General features: G+C 50.0%; 1 protein-coding gene across 1 annotated transcript in view; it reads left to right on the forward strand.

The window, feature by feature from the left end:
* The window catches only part of EFHD1 (EF-hand domain family member D1), a 352,312-nt gene that overhangs the window by 155,431 nt on the left and 177,235 nt on the right, over window positions 1–19,646 (forward strand). The window lies entirely within an intron of this gene.

Genomic DNA, 19,646 nt, shown 5'->3' on the forward strand with positions numbered 1-19,646 from the left:
GCTGAATTGCCGCTCCTCTCCTTTCACAAAGTGAGCAAGTGCCTGCAGTTAAAGTAATTCAAGAATAGGTGTGTAGTAATGCCTTGAAATAGCGAAGCGACGCCCTTCAGATGTACACCAAGCAGACCAGAGTCCCTGCCTGCATGCGCCACAGTCGGACTCCGTACTGACTCAGACTCATCTACGGCCGTGGCCCAAGACCGTAAGTACCAGGCACTGTGAGCCTGTGTGTGTTTGTAATAGACAGTGATGGTGCCAGTGCAGCGCACAATCACATCAGGTAGCTGCAGTCGTTCCTGCCGGTGTTACTTTAAAATTGTTACTCTGTAGAGTGACATAGGTGGATTGATCCGATCGAATGTATATATAAATGACACCTGTTCATATTGTTGGGCCCTCTCTGACATAGGTCCGTCCCCGTTCCCTTTTTTTAAAATAATTTTTATTAGATTTTTTCCCCCATTTTCTTTATAACATTAGCAGGGCACAATGATTACAAAACATTTAAGACACAAAATTAAACATACAGATTCAGACAGAAATCAAAACAGGTTCTTAGTCTTTTAAGAGTCTGTACCAAGCTTCCATCGGATAAAAGATTCCCAAATTTGCATACCCATCTTCTTGCCCTTTTTTCCCTTTCTAGCGTATATGGCTGTTTCCAATTTTTGTATAGACATTACTTTGCCTAACCATTGGTGGTATGATGGGGGATTAGGATCTAACCAAGCAGAGGCCACGATCAGCCTCAAAATCGCCATTGCCACAAATACAAAATATTTACAGGGCGGCTGCTCGTCAGCGCTTAACCCCAATAACATAATAGCTGGTGTTAACTCTATTGTCGAAGACATTGCGATCTGAAAGAAATTCACAATATCCTGTTTCAATTTATCCAGGTGGGGACAGACTGCAAAAATATGTATCAGATCAGCATCTGCGTTTCCACATCAAAAACAGGTATTGCCGGATGTACCACCCCACTGAGCAATCTTCGCGGGTGTATAATATAGATGGTATAATATCTTATAGTGTTGAGCCTGGAGGGACGATGAACACAGCACTTTTCTCCCCATTTCCAGTGATTCAGTGAAGATGTCCCTCCCCATATCTAAATCTATATCTAAATCCAAAGACCATCTATCTACCCATTTCTCTAAATCATCTTTCTTTAATTTCGTCATTTCTAAGTAAAACCTCTTAATCGTGCAGCCTGAGCTATTTTCTATAAGATCCATCAATGTATTTCTTTCAAAACCCAATGCACCCCCTTGTTTATTTAAGAGACAGCTTCCTATTTGGAGATATTTAAAGAAATGTTTTGTGTCCAAAGTAAAATTGTTTTGCAATTCCGTAAATTGTAATATGCCATGGAGGCCCATCATATCTCCAACCTTTCTTATCCCCCGCCTATCCCACTCTTGAAAAACAGTACCCGAGAAAACCTCGCTAGGAAGGGAAGGATTATTTTTTAATCTGGTATATATGTTATACTTCTCGATTCCCACCTTTTTGGAATCCCTTTCCACATATTATATGCAGCCATTACGGTCTTAAAGCGTGTTCTTTTGAAGTAGCTACCCTCCGTGAATCTTAAAAATACATTTTCAGCATTCATACCAAGAACCAAGCCATAGATAGCAAGCGACCCAAAATTATCCCAGCCCTCCACTTCGGCACCTCCAATCAAGCCTACCATACATTGCAATGCCGCTGCCCAATAATAGAGCTTTAAATCTGGTAGTGACCAACCCCCTCTTTCCCGCGGGAGCGACATGAATCTCAATGCCCTCCGCGTCTTGCCTTTTGCCCAAACAAAACGGTTGACCATTTGTTCACAAATTTTGAACCACTTATTGTCAACTATCAGTGGAATTGCTCTAAAAACATAAAAAATTTAGGCAAAACCAACATTTTAATAATGTTGACTCGTCCTACTAATGATAAGTGAATGTTCTCATATCGATCAAGGTCTTTCTTTACTTTGTCTATTATTGGAGCAATGTTTTTTCCACCAAGTTGTCTAGATCGGCTGAGATGTTAATACCTAGGTAAAGCCCTTCCTGTACCAGACGGTTATCATTACAGATAGTCGTGGAATTCTTAATGATCTGGGTCTTTGAGGTAATCAGCGCGTAACCCGATACATGCCCGAATTTACGGGCCTCTGCCTCTAACAGCCCGATCGCCTCCGTGGGGTTTGGTGTTATCACCGCCACATCGTCAGCGTAAGCGAGTATCTTACAGGAACCCAGTAGTGTGTTTAGTGGGGTAATATCTGGACATGACTCTATCTTGCAGATTAGTGGGTCCATGTACATGGCAAATAAGAGAGGCGAGCAAGGACACCCCTGCCGTGTGCCTCTCTTGATCTGAAATTGACCTGTGATACCCCCGTTAACTCTTAGAGCTGCAACCGGTTCCCTATACAGAATCTGTAGGGCTTTCACTGCTTGCCTTCGTAATCTGACCCTGTCCCCAATTACAGGTCAAAGCTGCAAATGCAGACGGGCCTCGCACTACATGTGGGCTGCACGGCCCTGGGGAAAAGGGCCCCCCTCCCTGGGGGTTACCAGCCATTAACCATTAACTATTCTTACACATGCTTGCGAAGCCCAGAGGAGAGGCAGCCCTTCCCTGGGCCACACAGTGCTCACCACAGGCGTGAGGCTGGTGGGGAAACACTTTTGCGAGGCCCCCTGAGCTCGGGGCCCTGGGCAGCCGCCCATGCTGCCCATGTCTAGCGCCGGCCCTGCCTGGGTGAGTTCAGTTTGACGGTGGGCGTTTATGACGGGGAACAACAATTAAGAACTAAGGAGCCGAGGCGTAAGGCACTATGACTTTCTCAAAGTACTGGTCAGTGGGTCATAAAGGTATTCAGACTACATGCTAATCTAGTCCTTGGTCTCTCTACAAAGTACATAGAGTGATGGTCACATATGTGCCATTTCTAATCGTGTTTCTATAGGAAAGTGTGTGAAAAACATAGCTGTCCAAATAACACCACCAAATGAAAAGAAAATGCTGTCATTACAGGTGAGAGGGTGGTTTGCGTGTGAAGAAGGATGTTCCAGTGGAAGAGATTAAATGAAACATGTGCACGAGAGAGTGGTCATGAAGAGTCACGAGATAATGTGTGATGTATGCAGGTGGAGGATATTGAGAGAGATGGTGGGGAATATAGGAGCATAAGTAGTGCTTAATTTGAGCCTGTGGTTTCCGCTGCTTGGCACCGGCACTTAAATGTCTGCATCATCGCTTGTGACCGGTAGTCACAAGGTGGCGCTGTATCGCGAATTTAGAGATGACCATAACAGTTAATTATTAATTCAATATACAATAAAAAATGACTATTACCTGTCTTCCAAACCATTCTTATAGCTTGAGGGCCTGATATAGTATGAATTGTTACACTTGGAAGAGTGTGATGGTTATAGTTGTGTTGTTACTATCATTGACAGCATAAACACGCCCCCATGTAAATGAGGGAACGCCCTCTCAAGATAGCGCTGGGGATTTATGTGCACCAGCGCTATCGGTATTAAAGTAAGGGATGCACAGGCGTATACGTCCCCTTCTGTAATACCAAAGTGCCCCGGGGGTACGCAAAGTGGTCGCAAACGCCCGTTGTGCTCCCAGGGCACTTGATAATACAACCCATGATATCTGATGTATATCGCTCATTAGTGGTCAACTTGAACGAAACTTTTGATCATTTTCACAAGGTGTGGGCTATAGGCATGGGACCTTTGACGTATGACGACTGTAGGGAGGCATGAGCCGCTCCCCGGCTGAAAAACTGCTTTTGCCCCACAATTTAGGCTCATCCGGATGTAATATCTACACTGTCTATTTTGCACGGGAAAGACTGTGGGGATGGGTGTGTTAACTTCACAGAACTGTCTGAAATTTGGAGCTCAAGGAGGTGATTTGATGAACACTGTGTGGGGCCTGCAAGTGATTGTTGCCCTTCTTGAATGGGGTGATTACATGTCTGGGGACAGGTGTTGGAAACCCTAAATTTGCACTTCTCCAAGTAACGACTGACACACACACACAGATTGTAATGAATACCAAGCCACTCTGATGGGGTTGGGATTGGTTGTACCAAAGAGGGACATTGCCAAAGAATGGAACAGCGCTGACCCTCCGCGCTGGAAGGGTGGAAGAGTGGCTTAGACTGCCTCATGAGCTTGGACAGCCCCATTTACATGTCCAGAAGTTACCCGCAGAAGCACTAAGTGGTCATTCGACTGTTTCTCTTACAAACTCTATGCTGTTGCATTATGGTATCCGCCTTCACCATTCTTGTTCTATCAGTGGCTAATTTGTTTGAGATAAAATCAATCAAGTGTTTTATATTTTTAAAACAAGTAGGACTGGGTCAGAGTCAGTAGTGTGACGCTTGAGCGACTGTGACTGCCTACACTATCACTCACTACACTGTCACAGCATGTCTATGTCCACCAGTGGGTCAGTCTGCTGCCGCCTCCCCGTCTCCCTTCTATACACCCCTGCCCAGCATCTGCATGACCATGATTTTGCTGGCTCGGCTCTTGCTTTGGCTCTTAGAGCCAAACTGGGACACAGGCTCGGGTCTGGCTTGGTTCTTGAAAATTCTCTGGCTCACCCACCTCTGTCCCTAATGACTCCTACCTCCGTCTCTCTCCTCTACCTCAACGGAACCCCGTTCCTCTCTGTCCCCACTCTGCCCGACTTTGGTCCCGTGTTATTCCTTTCAGTGCTTCTGTCTCGCCTTCCACACTCCCCACATCCCGTCACCTATCCCTCTTTCCCGCCATTCCTTGTACATACTTTTCTTTCCATCTGTTAATTTTCACTCCTGTCTAATTGTCACCTTCGAGCGTCCTCTATACTTTCTCTCTCCTTCACACCCCGACTTTTATTTTCTCCAAGTTACCTTTACTGTAGCTCTCGTCTCTTCCTTTCCGGATCTTCATGTAGTCTCCCCCATGTTTCGCACCCCCTTCTTTTTCGCCTCCTGCAGTTTATTTTTCTATTCCTCATTCTGTGCGCCCGCACATAGACTCTCACCCTCCCTCTCTAGCTTTTGCCGGGCTTGCTCTGTTGGGAGAGAGGGGTGGGGGAGAGTGAGCAGACCCAAAAACCATTGAAGTGTGAAAAAGGCCGCTTTAATGGAACAGATGCACATTTACAAATACACCAACTCGGCAACCGCCTCACAATCTAAACCACAACCAATGATTTGTTCGTTTTTATTTCCAAACCCCAAACCCCGCCCCCACCCCACACCCTCCATCACACCCGCCCCCACCCGTACATGCCCACACACATAAAACCATACAAACCCCAAATAACATTATAACATCACCTTATCAAATACCAAATATCACCTCCCCGATTATAAACCAACTGATCATATCCCCCGACCCCTAATCTCCGAACACCACCTCAATCAGTATGAAACATTCCCCAACAAGGTCCTACTTTACAACCAACGGGTCCAAACCTGGCCCAAAACTGACAATAACATAGCAAACCGCCACGCATCTGTCCCAAGCGACAAAAGCACAAAGCCAAAAACCCCATGCCCACCTGTCCCAAACAGCAGCCAAACAAAATGTAATAAACAGAAAAAACCCCAACTAGGGAGGGAGGGAGGGCAAATATCTAGGCTCCAACCGGCCACCAGGTCACCAAAGCCCAAAATGGTGCCCGGACTGCGGAGCCACGCCCCTTTGAAGGCCACGCACAAAACAACTAAAAACCAGCCCAAAAGGAGCCCAGGTGGAATCTGCTAGAAGGTAAACCCCCACCCTGATCTCCCAAACCGCCCGGGGGAGGAGACCTCCCAGGGGTCGGCTGCCCTCCCCCAAGCCCCCCTTGGGAGAGAGGGGTGGGGGAGAGTGAGCAGACCCAAAAACCATTGAAGTGTGAAAAAGGCCGCTTTAATGGAACAGATGCACATTTACAAATACACCAACTCGGCAACCGCCTCACAATCTAAACCACAACCAATGATTTGTTCGTTTTTATTTCCAAACCCCAAACCCCGCCCCCACCCCACACCCTCCATCACACCCGCCCCCACCCGTACATGCCCACACACATAAAACCATACAAACCCCAAATAACATTATAACATCACCTTATCAAATACCAAATATCACCTCCCCGATTATAAACCAACTGATCATATCCCCCGACCCCTAATCTCCGAACACCACCTCAATCAGTATGAAACATTCCCCAACAAGGTCCTACTTTACAACCAACGGGTCCAAACCTGGCCCAAAACTGACAATAACATAGCAAACCGCCATCCAGAAAGCCGTGGGGGGAAAGCCCGATTAGGAGAGAAACCCCCACCTTTCTGCCCCCCCCCTCATCAACCAAAACAGGGGGGGGGGGGGGCGGGGGGAGGGGAACTCCCGAAAAGAGAGAGCAAGCCAATACCTGAAAGGACCAAACACCCATTATTCACCGACAAAATGTTGCACGGTCAGACAGCGAGACAAAACCTCCCGCAACTCCAGCAGATAGAGATCCATACCCATGTGGGACAAATGTACTCCGTCACCCCTGAAAAATTCCACCGCATCGTATTTGATGTCACCATGAACAATACGACCGAAACCTAAGTCCCTGCAGAACCTGGAAACCTCTAAATTCACCTTCCTCCGAGATTTGTCCACCGCCTTTGGCTTCACCGCATTCCTCCAAACCCTCCGTGGCACCAATTCTGTCCACAACACGTGGCACCCCGACCACTGCTTGTGCAATAAAGCCAGATCTTTTTTGATCGCCCGAAGCAGAACAACCCCTTTTACAGAACCCAAATCATTTTCACCTAAGTGAATCACCAACACATCCGGGCAAACCCCTCTGACTAACCAAGAATTAAGTGCAGGAATCATTTCTTTCCATAACATGCCCCCTTTTCCTTTCCAAACCACATTGAATAAACGATCATTAAAACCCAAGGAGGAACCAAAATAACTTTGACGAGCTTGAACTTGAGCCCTTGTCACGAAGGAATGGCCCACGATCCATACTGTGAGGAAAGCAGCCCGAGGACCAGCCACAGAACCTGAAATAGAAAACAGAATCAGACAGGGTAAACAAAAGAAGACGCCTGCGCACTAGCAGATTCGTTCCTAACATAGCGCCGAAAGCAATTAGAAGTCCAGCGCCCCAAGCCCATGATCTCTTCCCTCGACCAACCCCTGTGGAAAGCCTCCGTGGCCGCCCCAATTCGAAAAGAATGAGTACCATACAACGACCCATCTAAGCCAAGATGTCGCAGCGCTTTTCGCAGCACCATGCGCAATTGATAAGTAGAAACACAGGAGCCGTTGAGGTGTCGAAAAACCTGGAGTTCCGCCGCCCCCCCCAACATGTTTCTCCAGCAGTGAGCCCAACGCAGAGGGCACGTTTCCGGTGGGGATACAGCGTCCAACCAAACCCCTTTTCCCATACTTCTCTGATCAGTTTTAGAATGAGAGAGCCAAACATGGACTCCCCTGATCGACAGCTGAACATCTCCCCACAGAAGGCCAGGAGAGGACTTGGTGCCCAGCAATTCAGACACACGAAAAGCGCCAAAGAACATCCACACCATCAAAGTAGCGAACAAACAAGCTTCCACTCTATCAGAACAAACAACCGGAAGCACAGAAATCACTTGAAACAACTTTTGCCACGACAAAGGGGATCGCAAAGAACGCACAGAACCCCTCTCCCTAGACCATCCTTCCAACATCCTCCTACCCAACTCCCCCGCCGACGGAGAGTATCCCCACAAAAGCTTACCCACAAAGGAAATACCAGCCAGTTTGCCAGAAATAGTAATTCTAGATAAATTCCTGTCCATCATACATAAAATAAACTGAACCACATCTTCAGATCGCTGCCAATCCAGCTCCTTCCAACACGCTCCCGACTCCAAAAATTCCGCCCAGGCCAACTCGTATGCTGTTCTCGTGGAGGGAGCCAAAGAACCTAAAACCAATTGAAAGACCCGGTGTTGCCTACCGTCCACAGGTGGTCCGGCATGGGAGTCGGCTCCTCGTCTGCCTCCAAAGCAAGCCCACGGAATCTCTCCCACTGTGAACGAGACAAAGCATCCGCAATGTCATTGTCCACGCCAGGAACATGCAGGGCCCGAAAACAGATATCATATTTCAGACAACCCAACACAAACACTCTCAAGAGCTTCAAAACCTGGGGATCCCTGGCTGACTGTTTGTTAAGTACTTGCACCACAGCCATATTGTCGATGCGGAAAAGAACCTTCTTGTGGGCCAAATCCGTACCCCACAAAGTAACCGCCACAACGACAGGGAAGAGTTCCAGAAAGGCAATACTTCTGCCACCAGACTTCCATTGTTCTGGCCACTGTCGGGCACACCACCTTCCCTGCCAGTAAAGACCAAAACCTTCACTTCCGGCAGCATCCGAGAAAATCTGTACATCCCAGCACCAATCCACCTCCCGACACAAAGGCACACCGTTGAAGGAATGTAAAAAGAAGACCCACATACGTAAGTCCTCCTTAACCCCTGCCGACAGCCTCACCCGATGATGTGGAAGGGAATGACCAGACAAAGCTCTGCCTAACCGCCTACAGAAAGTCCTCCCCGCCCTGACCACCCTGCAGGCAAAGTTAAGGTGTCCCAGCAAAACTTGTATCTCTCTCACAAACACTTTCTCTTTCCTCAACATAACTCCAACCAGATCCAGCATTTTCTGTTTTTTGTCCAATGGAAGACGAGCTTGCATCAAGTGCGAGTCAAGCTCGATCCCCAAAAAAGACATGGTCGCGCAAGGACCCATGGTCTTTTCCGGAGCCAATGGAACACCCAAATGACTCATCAATGATTGAAACGATGTGAAAGCAGCTTGGCAGATCAGTGAATTGGCAGTACCCACAAAGAAGAAGTCGTCCAAATAATGTGTGACCAGGTCATGTCCGCTCTGTTTAGTAAACCACCATTGCAGAAACGTACTAAAAGTTTCAAACAACGCGCAGGACATAGAACAACCCATTGGCAGAGCTTTATCCACGTACCATTTTCCTAGAAAATGGATGCCCAGAAGACACCAATCTTCAGGATGGACTGGAAGCAAACGAAATGCGGATTTGATATCGCATTTTGCCATCAGAGCGTCAGGTCCTGCCGTGACAACCAACTGCATAGCTACATCAACAGAAGAATAAGACACCGATGCAGCTTCATTGTCAATGAAATCATTTACAGACTCACCCTCAGGCCATGATAGATGATGAATGAGCCGGAACTGACCAGGCTCCTTCTTAGGGACCACACCAATAGGGGATACAATCAGATTCACCAAAGGCCAGTCATCAAAGGGACCCGCCATCCTACCCTCACTCACTTCCTTATCCAGTTTCGACTGTACAATAGCAGGGTGTTCGGCTGCTGACTTCAAGTTCTTAGACCAACGTCTCAAACGAGGTCCCTCGTAACCCAACCTGAACCCAAACTGGAAACCCGCTAACAAAACCGACCGCCGCTCAGCAGAATCGTAATCCCGCAAAGCGGCAGCCAAACGATCAACCTTAACCGGAGTATGAGCCTTTGGGCCCAGAGCCGGATGAAGACTTCCCTCCCCTGGGAGCTGGAGGTTGCTGTGGTGGCACGAAAGACCCTGAATTCTGGTGGGAAACCTGAGAACCCCCGGAAGACCTAGGACCCCAGCAACGGGATAACGGATGATTCTTTCTACCACATTGTGAACATTCGTGACGGAACTTACAGAACTCTCTATTACACGTCCCTCTGTTAAAGTCCCAACATGTGCCTGTAGACGACTGGGTGTACGAGGTGGCTCCCACCCCTCCCCGGGTGGGACGGGGCTGAAAGGGACGATAGACCAAAGGAAGACCACTGGCCGTAAACACCGTTCTACCAGTGGCGGAGGAACCCATGGTGTGCTGCCACAGGTCAGTGTCCAACTCACCCCATTTCGCCTCAGGATCCCACGCCATACGCGCCCTAAATTCCTCATCGTATTGAGCCCAAGCATAATCATTCCTGGTAAGTTGAGCTTTACGTATCACATCCATGTACTTGAACAATGAAACGCAGCGCTCAGGGAATTTTTCACAGTAGACGCTGGCATAAATCAAAAAGGCCGCCGTCCAATTTTCAATAGTAAGAGGTACCTTAGGGCGCTTAGCCAATTCGAACTCCTCCTCCTTAGAACCCTCTTTTGCACGAACCTCTCTGTGCAACAATTTTAACAGCTCTACATACTCACCATTCCATATCCGTTCCTTCGTACTGAGCATTAAATGAGCCCCCAAAGGCTTTGTCACACCCATATACGGTAACTTTTTGATTTTCAATTCCTTGCTGTGTAATACAGTTTTAGTAGTGCCCAAACCAACAGTGGACGTGCCACCATCCACTTTATCACTTGTACTAACTTCATCCACGTTTGTACCCACACCCTGGTCTCTGACCACACGTCCTTTGTATAGTTTACCATCTTTCTCACTAGATATTAAATCCACACCAACACCAACAGAAACCATATTTGGCCGGACAGAATGAACCGCAGTCTCACCTGGACGTAATAGAGGCGGCTGACCGGCTTCCGTCCTCCACTCTGTCTGTGCACCGCCATCCGCCCTTCGAGGAGCCCTCACCGATGGGCCGAGCACTCGTGGCATCGACGATTCCGCACGACTCCGTCCCACCTGTGCCTGTAACATACTGTGAAAAACGTTAGCATGACCCACCCCAGACGCCATTTCCCGAACTTCGCCCTCTTCAGGGCTGTCCTCATCATAGTCTAAAATCAATGATTCGTCTAACTGAGAAGGGGCATTGACAATCAACGAAGCCTGTCCTGACTCCACCGTTGTAGACCGACCATGGGCCTTACCAGCCCTCACGTTTGACCTCGGCGGGGAGGCCGACTGAACCCGTCTATACCCTCCTCCGCCAGTACCACTTACAACCTGTTGATTCCTTGTAAAGGTTAAAACATCATTACGACCAACGCGTGGCCCAAGAGAGGTCGTGCATGACCCGCTCCCAAGGAAAACGCTGGTGTCCACCGACGAGGCTGGGAAGGTCGCGCTAGACCTGCAGGCACCGCCCATGTCGAAATCACTCGTTGGGGCCATCGAGGTCGTACTGAACCTGCTTGCGACGGCCGCGGCGGGATCCCTCGATGGTATGGGACGTGCCGCGCCAGGCTCCACCCGCCCTTCTCCTCGGCGTACTTGGGCTGCTTGCCGCCCTGCCAAGTCTGCTGCTTCAGTTCGAACTCCCACCTGTAATGAAAAAGGCCGGACTGGTGTGCCGGGTCCCTCACTAAAACCAACTCTAGTAGCAGAAGACAAACCACCTACTCGAACCCCACTACCCCTGCCAGTCGCATCCAAAATCCTAGAACCACCTGCTCCCTTCCTTTTCAAAGCATCACATAGACGCGGAGACGGCGGGCAAACCTCCTCATCCGAACTCACCTCCAACATAGTTTGAATAATCTGCGACGCCGGCCCCTGAGCAGAAAAATCCTGAACCCTCGCACCCCCAAGAGAACCCCGAGATGCAGCCCCCGAAACCACACCCAAACCAGGAAGCTGAAAATCCCCGGAAAACCCACAGAAAGAACCCCCCTCAGCAAGACCCTGCTGAACCAAACCAACACCACTGTCCACAACCTCCGACGGGCGAAAACTCCTCGCAGGGATACCAGTACCATACAGTTCCCCCCCAAGGGGAGGCCCCTCAGACCGACCAACTCCTTCTACCAAACCCAACTGTGCCCATTCCCCCTCCCCTAACGAACCACTACAGACCGACACCGCCTCTCCCCTGGTAGACACCGTTGGGGAAAACAATAAAGGACTACTCATATCCCTCCCCGGCGACCGCACCAGCCCGCCAGAACCCTCAGCCATAACCACACCAGGCCCTGACGCCAAAGGCCGAACCATAGGTCCGCACACAGAAACACCGTCCACCGTAATGGGAACCTGAACCACTTGCTGCCGAATAACACTCCGAGGCGCGACCACCTCTCGAACCTCCTGAACCTGACCCCTCCGTAACGGCTGCTGCGCCACAGAAACCACCCTCAAAATGGCCTCCACTCCCCCTGACCCGGAGACGTCAGAGCCCGCCCCCGCTGAGGCCGAAGCCGAACGCCGTGTGCAGCCGCGCTGTCTGTTAGCACGGCGGCCTCGCAAAACGGGAGCAGAGGCCGCCCTCTCATGCATACCAACATTTGAAACTCCCCCCGTTACTGAAGGAAAATCACCCTCCCCCGCCACTTCCACCAGAGAGGTATCCAAAAAGGCAGACGGGTCGGAAGACCCAGAATCACTCCCCCGGCGGGACCTCGCACCCGCCCGCCGAGTCCTGGAGCGACCCCTTTCACTTACCCCATCCTGCCTCCGGCGTTTCGGGGAGATACACGCTGCTACCACAGCCGACACCCTCGCCGAAGCCTCCCGCTGAGGCCGCGGAGGCTCGGCCCGACCCTGATCACCAATAACCAGGTCCAAACGACCCGCCTCGCTAAGCAGGCGGATAGCCTCCAAAACTCGATAATCCTCACCCGCCATATTAAGCTAAATCAGCAAAGCTATATAGGAAGTTAAGAAATACCAAAACCAAATATCTAGGCTCCAACCGGCCACCAGGTCACCAAAGCCCAAAATGGTGCCCGGACTGCGGAGCCACGCCCCTTTGAAGGCCACGCACAAAACAACTAAAAACCAGCCCAAAAGGAGCCCAGGTGGAATCTGCTAGAAGGTAAACCCCCACCCTGATCTCCCAAACCGCCCGGGGGAGGAGACCTCCCAGGGGTCGGCTGCCCTCCCCCAAGCCCCCCTTCCGTGCACAGCTGATGGACATATTTCCACTCCCTGGAGCCCGAGCAGCTGGGCGACGGCAGCTGATCCTGAGTTTGGATGAAGAGAACTCTCGCGGGCGCGGAGGGGTGTTCCCCTCACTCGGGTGCGTAGCCGGCTGAGCTCCGAGAGCGGCAATGGAATGTCCCGGCCAAAAGGCACACCCGGTGCACGCGTTCGTCGCGCTCCACTCAAAACGTACATATCACGTGCCCTCGGGCGCCATGTCACCCCACGCACACGGTCCTGTGCTCCACATGGCTTTGGGTCCCAGTGCCACTGCACTAATGGTAGCTGCACCCCTGCCGTGCACACACCCATCTCTCAGCTTGTTTACTTACTCATCCTCCGACACATTTTAATACTTTTTTTTCTTAACAAGGACCCATGCTCTCTGCCCACCAGGACTGGGATATTATTATACTAGGAAGCACTCGTCCTGAGGGACTTATTTAGTAGACTGTGTGTGAAAGATCAGTGGTGTCTGTATTTTGAATCAAAACACCTGCCGACAATAATAAATGTATGCTGAAAAAATCTACCCATAGAAAGTCTCACTTTTATGCTGTTATTAACGTATTGGTAGATTTCATATTTTGCATACACTGTGTTTATGACAATAGTGCAGGCGCCTCAGTGTGCGAACAGAACAGGGAAAACCTGAATAATATACAACATAAAATGACCACACTGTGCTATCGCTCTGATCTTTTTAACAATAATTCCCAGAGTTGGCACGTGCTGACCTTCCACCCCACACATTCATCTGCCTACATATGCATGCATTCATCTCCCAACCCACGTACGCTCACACCACCCATCCCAGGCGTGTATACATCCTATGCATCCACACATTCATTCGCTGACACACGAATAAACGACCCCTCCAACCCACACAGACTGGCATCCCGCCGACCATAATAGTCTTCTCTCCCACGCACATTTCATTCTTGGTTCCACTTACACCTTTATCGCCCCCCACTGGCAGACACCCTTCCTCCAGCCGGGCACAGCTGCATTTGATATACCTCGCATCCATACCATACAGCCTCTGCCTCACAAATTAACTCATCCTACAGGTTCCATCCCCTGTAGTCACAAATCCTACAGCTATGGATACTCTCCTTCTGCATCCCTTTCATAAACGAATCTCCCACCCCGTGCACTCATTCACCCTTCCCTCACCCCCTGTGAGTCCGTGTTTGCTGAGGAGGGATCCGCACATCCTCACTTGCCCCAGTAACGTTCCTTCTCTGCTCCCCGGGGCATCTGTTGCCTCTCTGGTTCTTCTGGCTCCCTTCCGCACCCAATAAGTACATCTCTGTGAGCCTCAAAAGACCCGGCTGCTCCCTCCCACCCTCTTACGGCAGAACGGAGGAAGAAAAATGGCTTCTCTGTGGAATTTCTTTGCAGACTCTGCCAAGCTGCCATCTTCGCCCACAATAAGACTTGTTGGTTGTCAGAATCCTTTCTGCCGCCAATGGCAGGGAGAGCTTAAGAGCGGCTGCCAAGGCCCTGCGCACGGATGTTCTCACTGCCACATCTTTCAAAGTGGCGCCTCCAGGGTAGGACCAGTGCCCTGGCTGCTTTCCTCCCACCCCTCCCCACTCTCGTCCCATATCACCAAACGTATTATACAAAGTGTAGGAAGGTTGATCCCTGACTATGGTTGCCCCCAACTTTTTGCCTGGTGTTTTGCTGGTTTTCTGACTTAGTTGACCTGGGGCCCTGCTATTCAGGACCCCAGGCCTACTGCTCTCTCTGTAAAATGGATTCCATGTACCTTAGGTACATATCTAAATTGGATACTGAGTCACCTTATCAGTCCCTGTACAGTGTACCTTAGGTACCCAGGGCATAGGTGTACCCAGGGCCTACCAGGGGCTGCAGCATGTATTATGCCACCCCTGGATGGCCATCCAAATCTGACACAACTGGTTGCTTGACAGCTGGGGCAAGGTGGTGTAATCACCCTTTGCTTTAGATATAGTATACCTATATCTAACCCTAAAAATGGACACACAGATCTCCTATCAGTCACTCCTATGGCAGGCCTTAACAATCCTGAAGGCAGAGTGCTTGGAATCGTGTGAGATGGTGCTCTGGCATGAGCTGAGCCTGTCTGCGGCTTTCGGGATCCATCCCTTAGCCGTTTCCATGATATCGCATACCATATACTCTTAAGTGCATTATAATCCTCGCGGTTATATGCCAACTCTGGTATCGCTTTATCAAAACATGTCGAGTAAGGTGTCATACGAATTGGAATACTAACCCCTCGCCAATTCTGGCGACGGGGTTAGCATTCCACCCTTCTAGAGGGACACGACATGTATGTAACCCCTAACCCCGGTTAAAGTCAGACAGAGCCTTAGCATCCACAAAATGGATGCTGCCACCGAGACACAAGTCTGCCCTCCTGCTGCTGGGAGTCCTCCCAGAGCAGGAGATAAGGACAAAGGGTTTCCTGCCAGGGGCGGTGCCAGCACCGTCCCAGACAGGGTTTTGTGTATTGTAGGTAGGCAGGGCTTTAGAGGAAGGTGACTGCACGTGGCACCCCGGTGCTCACTGTGCATAGGCTGGCTGGAACCAGTTCCAGGGTCACTCCAGACCCTGTGCTGGGGAAAAGCCCGCCAAGGAAGTGGGTGTAACCACCCCCCTCCCAGTCCCACCCATAGGGCAGGACTTAGTCGCGTGCCAGCCCCTTTTTACAGGATAAAGGTAGAGACTGGCCCCCTTCCAAATCAGATCATCTTTGAATCCTGAAACTACTTTCTGCGAAAGGAACTCAAGACTTCTTCCTAAGATTTCTCCCTTGTGACTAAGGAGTAGTCACCCTGCATCCGCAGGCACCATCTTAAGAACACTGCGGTCTGCTGTAAGTCCTTCCTCCGGAATCCGACTGCCCAGCTCGACGAGAACCGGCTTCCCTGGCACCTCTGACCTCTACCCACCTCTACAGCCCAGCTGAGAACCGTGGGTGCGACGAGACCTCAAGGGACCGGCCATCTGCAAGACTGCACGACTTCTTTCCAGCAAGCCCGCCGAGTAATCTACTGGTGAGTGCTTTGGGGTCCGAGAAGCCCCGACTCTGAGCAGCTCCAGCTCCGAAGTGCAGCCCCCCAGCATCTCCACGATCTGCGTGGGGCCCTTCTGCTTTCCGCTGCTCACCGCGTTGTTTGGCTACTAGCCCGTTGGCTTGTGGCCTTCCTGACGACGCCCGACGACATTTCTGCTGCTGGTCTGGTTGCTCCAGACTGGCCCTTGCTCCCTTCCAGAAGAGGAGCACCCCGGACCCTCCTGGTCCACTCAAGACGCCATTTTGAGTCCACCGCGTGGGCTTGAATTAGCCAAGGCTTGTTGCCCAATCCTGGGTGACTTCGACGCCAACGACTTCATCCTCCGTGGGACAGCTCGCACCTCCATCCTGGTCGCCGACAACGCCTCCTGGTCCGAGAGACTGCAGGGCCCAGCAGCGCCCACTCACCTGACTGCGGTGACTTCGCCCGGTGCCATCCTGGTGCCCACTTAATCACTGGCTAGTGATTCAAGAACTTGGTCCCCTCTGCTTTCAGGTTTCTTCTTCCTTGATCCAGGCTTGGATCCATCGAACTTTCCTTCACTGGTCGCCTGCCAGCAACTTCTTCCTTCCAGGCTCCTGGTCCGGCAACGAGATCCCCGACGTCTTTTCAGACCTATGCAGCTGCAGCCCCTGGGCTAGGTAACTTCGGCACTCCGGTGTCCCAGCATAGCCTCACTATCCAAGGGTCAGGATCCACTGTCGTTTTCTCCCTACCAGGTCGGGTTCGCCCGTGAACACTAACTTTGTGAATTCTAGCTTCCATAGACTTTGTCCCGCATCCCGCGTGAGAGTGCACACTCTGCACCCGAGTTCCCTAGGCCTCCTGCTAGTAATCTAAAGGTTCAGTAGTCCAGTCCTAGCGATCCCAAAGCCTCTGAGAATCGTTACTTACCTGCTAGTAATTCGCATTCCACTTTGAAAGTATATGGTTTTTCGTGCCCCTCGGGCATTTGTGTAACGTGCTAACTTAAAAGTATTTTCGTAAGAGTTTTGTTGTGTGCTTAGCACCCTGTCCTCATAAAGAGTACAGGGTTGTTGTGATTCTAATAAATACATTGTTTATTTTCATAACACTTGTGTGGTGTCCTTTCACTGGGTGTTCAAGGGGTAATGTGATGGTAAAACAGCTGGCTTAACACGCCCTCTAGAGTCTTAGCCTTAGACTGCTCGTATCCATGCTACTAGGATAGCTGGTCTATAAGGTTGACTTACAACCAATCATCAATAAGGGTTGTTTGGACTGATATATAGTGATCACTAGAATAGTGAGCACTGCACATCAGGCCAACTTCTCACATTGGTGAGCAGCGGTTGGGATTTGAGCTTGCTGTTGTTTTACCACACATGCCCTAAGAATATCTTGTGAAAGATCACATAAGTACTAAAGGTACATATAACTTAGCTTAGAATACTCTGAGTTCTACTGAACCAGCTGTTGTAGCTCCTAGGGCCTAGCACACCCTAAACTACAACTCTAGCAAGGGATCAGTAGGCAAACATATAGTGTAGGTAAGTGCACCACTTACACCTCACTAGAAAAGCATGTCGACTCAGGGGGACTCTACTGAGACTCCCCTGGTCAGTGTTGACCCTCCACAGGTCACTTCAAGATATGCAGCTCTCAATTTTCAGGAGATGAGGCAACTCTGTGTCTCCAGGAAACTGAAGCAGGGGTCTAACCCCACCATTCCCTTTCTGATAGGTCTCTTAGAGACATATGATGCCAGAAAGCTCTCTCAGTTACATGAGAGCATGCCAGCCTTAGAGGGAACCTCTGGGGATCCAGACCTCCCCAACACTGATTCAGCAGTTGAGGAGGAGGATCAGGAGGTACTCTCTGGGGATGAGGTAGACAAAGGTCTTGAGGTAGTCAGAAGGCTAACTAGGACCAACTTAGACTTACTTGGGCTAGGATCTGGGGGCCCCCCAGTACTAACCCGAAGTGGGCCTAACCTTGGAGTTAGGAGAGATAGATCTCTTTCTAGGGACTCCAATAGATCTCTGCACTCTAATGCCTCTTCTCAGGGGAGAAGGAATCCTCCACAGAGGAGATTTACTTCCCCTCAGAGAAGGGAGCATGAGGCTAGGATGAGACAAGCTGAACTAAGGATTGAAAGGGAAGAAATTGCCCTGGCCAAAGAGAAGCTTGCCCTGGCAAGAGAGCAGCAGATGAGTGGGCTAACTCCCACTGGTGGCAGCAATCTCCCAAGAGATAGAGAGAAGGGTTTAGATACTAAACACCTGACTAAAATAGTGCCCCCCTTTAAGCAAGGGGATGACATCCAGAAATGGATGGCTGCTTTGGAGAGGGCCTGCACTGTACAGTGCATCCCCCAAAGTCAGTGGGCAGCTATACTGTGGCTCTCCTTTGATGGTAAAGGTAGAGATAAGCTCCTCACTACAAGAGTGGAGGATGCTAATGATTACCAGGTCCTGAAAAATGCACTGGTTGATGGGTTTGGCTTAACCACTGAGCAGTACAGGTTGCTGTTCAGAGACACCCAGAAAACTCAGTCTCAGGACTGGTCTGACTTTGTTGATTGTGCCACTAAGGCTTTGGAAGGCTGGCTACTGGGTAGTAAGGTTACTGATTTCAAGGGATTGTATAATCTAATTATGAGAGAGCAAGTCTTAAATAATTGTCAGAACCAGTTATTACACCAGCACCTGGTAGACTCTGATCTGACCTCTCCACAAGAATTGGGTAAGAGGGCAGACAAATGGGTCAGAACCAGGATTAGGCCCAAGAACCAAGGTGGTGACCAGAAAAAGGAATCAACCAAGCCTCAAGAGAAGGGTGGGAATAAATCTACAGATCAAACCACATCAGGGCCCCAAAAATCCTCTGAGGGGGGTGGGTCCCAGAATCCTTCCAACAACCAGAAGAAACCTTATTGTTATCCCTGTAAACAGGTGGGTCATTTAAAAACTGACAGCAGTTGCCCAAAGAATAACAATAAGGAAAACATACCCCCAAGTAACATTCCCAAACCTCCTGTTACTACTAGTAGTAATCCCCCAGGTGGTGGGAGTGCCCCCAAGAATTTGGGTGCATTTACTTTAGGAGTTCCTGGGGACTCTGGCCTAACCAGGTCCCCAAACTTAGATACTCTTGTCTGTGAGACTGGCATGGGGTTTGCCAATTTCACAACTTGTCCCAACACTTTGGGCAAGTACAGACAGGAGCCCCTCATCAATGGTATAAAAGTTGAGGCCTATAGAGACACAGGGGCTAGCATCACTATGGTGACTGAGAGTCTAGTCCCCTCAAGGCAACTTTTACCTGGTGCCACATACCAGGTGACCAATATTGATGGAGTACAGAGAGATCATCCCATGGCAGTGGTCAATCTCAGCTGGGGAGGTGTCACTGGCCACAAGAGAGTGGCAGTGTCACCAAACTTGCCTGTAGATTGCCTACTGGGGAATGATTTAGAGCTCTCAGCCTGGGCTGAAGTTGAGCAAGAAACCCATTCTAAAATGGTAAACATCCATGGTAAGGTTAGTGGGGCAGTGATAGCCACAGCCCCAGTCCAAGATATCCTCCCTGAACAGGTCAGGAGGGTTGTGCCAGTCACAACCCAATCTCAGACAACTTCCTTCCCAGAACAGGTTGTCAAGGCTGTGATGGTCACAGCCCACACCCAAACTGAGCCCCCTCCTGAAAAGGTTGGGAGAGTTGTGATG

The sequence above is a fragment of the Lissotriton helveticus genome, chromosome 11, assembly GCF_964261635.1.
Source record: "Lissotriton helveticus chromosome 11, aLisHel1.1, whole genome shotgun sequence".
NCBI lineage: Eukaryota > Metazoa > Chordata > Amphibia > Caudata > Salamandridae > Lissotriton > Lissotriton helveticus.